This window comes from Drosophila bipectinata, chromosome 2L (assembly GCF_030179905.1).
Source record: "Drosophila bipectinata strain 14024-0381.07 chromosome 2L, DbipHiC1v2, whole genome shotgun sequence".
Lineage (NCBI taxonomy): Eukaryota > Metazoa > Arthropoda > Insecta > Diptera > Drosophilidae > Drosophila > Drosophila bipectinata.
The window spans coordinates 7,195,053-7,201,052 of NC_091736.1; positions in this window are offsets into that span (position 1 = coordinate 7,195,053).

Below are 6,000 nucleotides of genomic sequence, written 5' to 3' on the forward strand. Positions count from 1 at the left end.
TGCGTATATTCGAATATATCGTCATGGTCGTGTCACTCACTCATTCACTCACTCAGTCAGTCACTTTTTGTGTAAATCCCAAGTCAGAAACATCAACAGCAGAAGCAGCGGCAGCCGCCAAAAAGAGTTTGAATTTCAAATTGAATTGAAACGAAGTAAATGACGTTGAAAACTTAAATGGGAAGAGGGGAAAGAGGTTGTGTTTTTGGATTTTAAATGCCTTAATGGTTAATATACCAATGGATATGGAATCTTGCCAAGTCATGGCGCCACTTTTCCCCCCATCACGGACTTCTGTTGGAAAACTAAAACAGGATATGAGCGTGGCAATGAGTAGCATACGGCAAATCATTTATAATGTTTAAATTTTTAATAAATATTCTCACAACGCACACACACACATCATTGCTGGGATAGTATTTCCTTAACATCTCCTTTCCCCCATCCCATTATCCTTTTCCAGATCCTTTGTTGGGTGCTTCTTTAATCAGCGCAGGAATCTGATACTTGTACAAAAGGCTTTTCTTTGTAAACACACTTCCTGAACTTTACTTAGTAACAAAAGGGAGGGGGCCTTGGCTGGCTGAGATGGGCGGTATGACGGTATATTGTATGAATTGTGCGCATATTTACACATATGAAAAACATGTTAACCAGAAAATTAATTATAAAATTTTCAAAAACCTTAACAATGTCTACAATATGGCGTTGATTTTACTCAAACAAAAACTAACTAACTGTTACTCTACAATGTTCTATGGTGTATGTGTGTTGTTCTCCAGCCAACTTTTATACAGGACCTCCAATGCTTTTGTTATTAATCAAGTGTTATAAGTTTTTCTCAAAACAGGATATATACATTTTTTTTGAGGATGGGTTGTCTTGCGGGCTTTTTTGGTTTAAAAAATAAATTGAATTTAAGGAGACTTTCCTTTGCTTTAAAACTATGCCTCAAAATAAAACATAGTAATGGAGCTTAAAGTAAACTAAAGTAAAGCTTAAAGTAAAATAAACTTAAACAATTTCACAACTTCAAAATCCAAAAAAAAGGGATTTTTTCTTGGTCAATTATTATTTTATTTTCTTTATATTCTTTATAATCCTGCTACCAATATCTCTATCAAGTTCATACCAACACCCTGTATTTCCGGCAAACATCGACTTTATTTCCACCTATAAGAAGAGTTCAGCAAGTGAAAACCATATAAATTACACACACTTACCCATGAAACAACACGCATCTAGTTGTAGACATTGTTTGATGGAGCAGGACACTGTTTGGGGGGCGGTTAGACGGGAGTATGGAGGTCCTTCTTCTACTGCTGCCAACAACAACAAGGAAAGCAAGAAGAAAAAAAAGTGCCCGTAATTCATACTTCCTATATATAAGAAAATTTACAATTTCTTTTCTTTGGCAAGAAATCCTTACCATCCTTGCCCCACCCTCTACGCCAGCCAGGGGCTAAGCAGAAAGGATATGGATATTGTGCTGCTGCGAAATTAAACAAGGATAAGGCCAGATTGGGTGGGGAATACAAAATGCGATGGAAACGTGCACAAGTTGCGGTTTGTTTTCTCAAACCAGGAGCCGGAAGAGGCATTCTTTAGTCTTCCGAATGAGAATCAAAGGTCTGAGCTTGGCGGATGCAAATCTTGGTATTTTTTTGAGGATGCGGGTCTGAAATAAATATATCCTTTAATGAGTCCTGCCACCCCCCACCCTTTGGAGTATCCCCCATTTTCCACCAACTGTTGCCCACTGACAGCTGTTGTCACCTGTCTGCGACCTCAAAAAACTGTAAATCACAAAAGGCCACCAGCAAAAAAAAAAAAGAAACCAATAAAAGGTAAAAGATGATGAAGAAAAAAAATTGCTGTGAAATTATGATTAACATAATGTGTGGTCTGCGCCCACATAACGGTTTTTGTTCAGGACCCGCAGACCCTACTACACTTTATACCTCTCGTAAATAACGGATCAGATTGCATTCACATAAAAATTATATTATGTATATGTACACATTATTTATGTATTATTTTTTTTTTTGCCAGCAAAATTATCATTATAAGAAAAATTATGAAAAATTATGCAGGGTAAGTAGGGATACCCGTTTGCTTGAAATAAAAGTATCGAATTAGCGAAATAATATCGGATAACCTCAGGCCCAGCCACTACTACTGAACAAAAATGAAAAGAAATATGGATGGAAAAAAAAAGAATTCCACTTGAATTGTCAGCCGGCATGCTGGCGCTCCTTCAACCAAAATTCAAAAGAAAGAAGCTTCAGAATCTCAAACATTATTGTAATTATTTGTATGTGTATCTTTGTCAGCTGCCAAGAAGAAAAAATCAAACCGCAGTTGTGTAAGCCTTTCGATAATCTCCCCGCACTCTCCGCTCAAATAGATAGTTGCATGTTGTTGCCATATTTATAGGTAGTTATCCTTTCCCTTCCAACGACCACAACCAACACAAAGCCATGGAACTCCCCTCGTTCCTTAATTCTTATTTTTTGTTTGTCTAAGTGCATTAGAATGGCCTCAGAGCCACTCAAGGATTTATGAAATAATTTTTTTTGCTCCTTCCTTGCCATTCTTCGGCGATTTTCAACAACAATAAGGACGGAAAGGCCTTCTTTTTTATTGCTTTTTTTTGGCTCAGCGGGTTTTGGTTGCGGCTTCTGCGGGTTTCCTCTGTTCTCTGCTGTTAAAATTGCATTCGAATTGACAAAGAATTGGCAAGACACTGGTATGGAGGTGAACCAAACAGCAACAGACGCACCTGTCCACGTTTTTTGAAACCTTTTTAAGATGATATTACATGGATAGAGGGCTTTAATCCTGGAAATCCCAGGAATATTGAGAATCTTGGGACCCAAATCTGAGAGAGCAACCCAAATGAGCGATAGCAATATCCATATCATGGCCAATTCTCAACCGATTCTATCGATTCTCAATAAATCTGCATTAAAATCTAGAAACGAAATATTTTTTAGATTTTTTGTCAAATTTTCTGGGGAGACCCCTTCAAAATGTGGAAAAATGCATGGGGAGGGCAATAGGGGCCACAGCGATGGCCATATCTTTGTCGATTTTGATCCGATCCTTAAGCGGAATACGTTAATCGATTTGTAGATCGATTCTCAATAAATCTGCATTAAAACCTGGAAACAAAATATTTTTTAGATTTTTTGTCAAATTTTCTAGGGAGACCCTTTCAAAATGTGGAAAAATGCATGGGGAGGTCAATAGGGGCCACAGCGATGGCCATATCTTTGTCGATTTTGATCCGATCCTTAAGCGGAATACCTTAATCGATTTGTAGATCGATTCTCAATAAATCTGCATTAAAACCTGGAAACAAAATATTTTTTAGATTTTTTGTCAAATTTTCTGGGGAGACCCCTTCAAAATGTGGAAAAATGCATGGGAGGGCTATAGGGGCCACAGCGATGGCCATATCTTTGTCGATTTTGATCCGATCCTTAAGCGGAATACGTTAATCGATTTGTAGATCGATTCTCAATAAATCTGCATTAAAACCTGGCAAAAAAATATTTTTTATATTTTTTGTCAAATTTTCTAGGGAGACCCTTTCAAAATGTGGAAAAATCCATGGGGAGGTCAATAGGGGCCACAGCGATGGCCATATCTTTGTCGATTTTGATCCGATCCTTAAGCGGAATACCTTAATCGATTTGTAGATCGATTCTCAATAAATCTGCATTAAAACCTGGAAACAAAATATTTTTTAGATTTTTTGTCAAATTTTCTGAGGAGACCCTTTCAAAATGTGGAAAAATGCATGGGGAGGTCAATAGGGGCCACAGCGATGGCCATATCTTTGTCGATTTTGATCCGATCCTTAAGCGAAATACCTTAATCGATTTGTAGATCGATTCTCAATAAATCTGCATTAAAACCTGGAAACAAAATATGTTTTAGATTTTTTGTCAAATTTTCTGGAGAGACCCCTTCAAAATGTGGAAAAATGCATGGGGAGGGCAATAGGGGCCACAGCGATGGCCATATCTTTGTCGATTTTGATCCGATCCTTAAGCGGAATACGTTAATCGATTTGTAGATCGATTCTCAATAAATCTGCATTAAAACCTGGAAACAAAATATTTTTTAGATTTTTTGTCAAATTTTCTGGGGAGACCCCTTCAAAATGTGGAAAAATGCATGGGGAGGGCAATAGGGGCCACAGCGATGGCCATATCTTTGTCGATTTTGATCCGATCCTTAAGCGGAATACGTTAATCGATTTGTAGATCGATTCTCAATAAATCTGCATTAAAACCTGGAAACAAAATATTTTTTAGATTTTTTGTCAAATTTTCTAGGGAGACCCTTTCAAAATGTGGAAAAATGCATGGGGAGGTCAATAGGGGCCACAGCGATTGCCATATCTTTGCCTTTTTTGATCCGATCCTTAAGCGGAATACGTTAATCGATTTGTAGATCGATTCTCAATAAATCTGCATTAAAACCTGGAAACAAAATATTTTTTAGATTTTTTGTCAAATTTTCTGGGCTGTCCCCTTCAAATGCATGGGGAGCCCCATATGACCAACTGCGAAGGCCATATCTTAGGAAATATTCATCCGATTCTTAATCGGAATACTTTAAACAATTTGTTGATCGATTCTTCATAAATCTGCATCAAAATCTGGGAACAAAATATTTTTAAGATTTTTTGTCAAATTTTCTGGGCTGTCCCCTTCAAAATGTGCAAAATGCATGGGGAGCCCCATATGACCCACTGCGAAGGCCATATCTTAGGAAATATTCATCCGATTCTTAAAAGGAATACCTTAAACGATTTGTGGATCGATTCTCCATAAATCTGCATCAAAATCTGGGAACAAAATATTTTTAAGATTTTTTGTCAAATTTTCTGGGCTGTCCCCTTCAAAATGTGCAAAATGCATGGGGAGCCCCATATGACCCACTGCGAAGGCCATATCTTAAGAAATATTCATCCGATTTTTGAGCGGAATACCTTAAACGATTTGTGGATCGATTCTCCATAAATCTGCATCAAAATCTGGGAACAAAATATTTTTAAGATTTTTTGTCAAATTTTCTGGGGAGACCCTTTCAAAATGTGGAAAAATGCATGGGGAGGTCAATAGGGGCCACAGCGATTGCCATATCTTTGCCTTTTTTGATCCGATCCTTAAGCGGAATACGTTAATCGATTTGTAGATCGATTCTCAATAAATCTGCATTAAAACCTGGAAACAAAATATTTTTTAGATTTTTTGTCAAATTTTCTGGGGAGACCCCTTCAAAATGTGGAAAAATGCATGGGGAGGGCAATAGGGGCCACAGCGATGGCCATATCTTTGTCGATTTTGATCCGATCCTTAAGCGGAATACGTTAATCCATTTGTAGATCGATTCTCAATAAATCTGCATTAAAACCTGGAAACAAAATATTTTTTAGATTTTTTGTCAAATTTTCTAGGGAGACCCCTTCAAAATTTGGAAAAATGCATGGGGAGGGTAATAGGGGCCACAGCGATGGCCATATCTTTGTCGATTTTGATTCGATCCTAAAGAGGAATACCTTAATCGATTTGTAGATCAATTCTCCACAAACCTTCCAAATTTATCTAATCTTTGCCATTTCTACTTGATATCCAAGCTATCAAATCCTGGAAATTAAACTATCCTGGCACAAAACACATCATTACTGCTATGGACCAAACACACTGACCCATAGCCCAACTCATTTCACCTGCTCACCTGCAATTCCGATTCCCCGCCCGCCCACGCACACCCACCATCAAAAGAAATACAAAAATTAAAGGCAGAAAAATGATAAGCCATAAATTGCCCGCCCAAAAGTCTTAAAAACAAATACAAGTTCTCCTCAGCTTGGAAGTAATTAAAGAAGCGATCAGGACTGAGGTGCTGGGGACCCTGGACCTGGTCTTGTAGATACAAGAGTTGCGGTTGTAGATACAATTAAAACTACACTTTTTCATATGC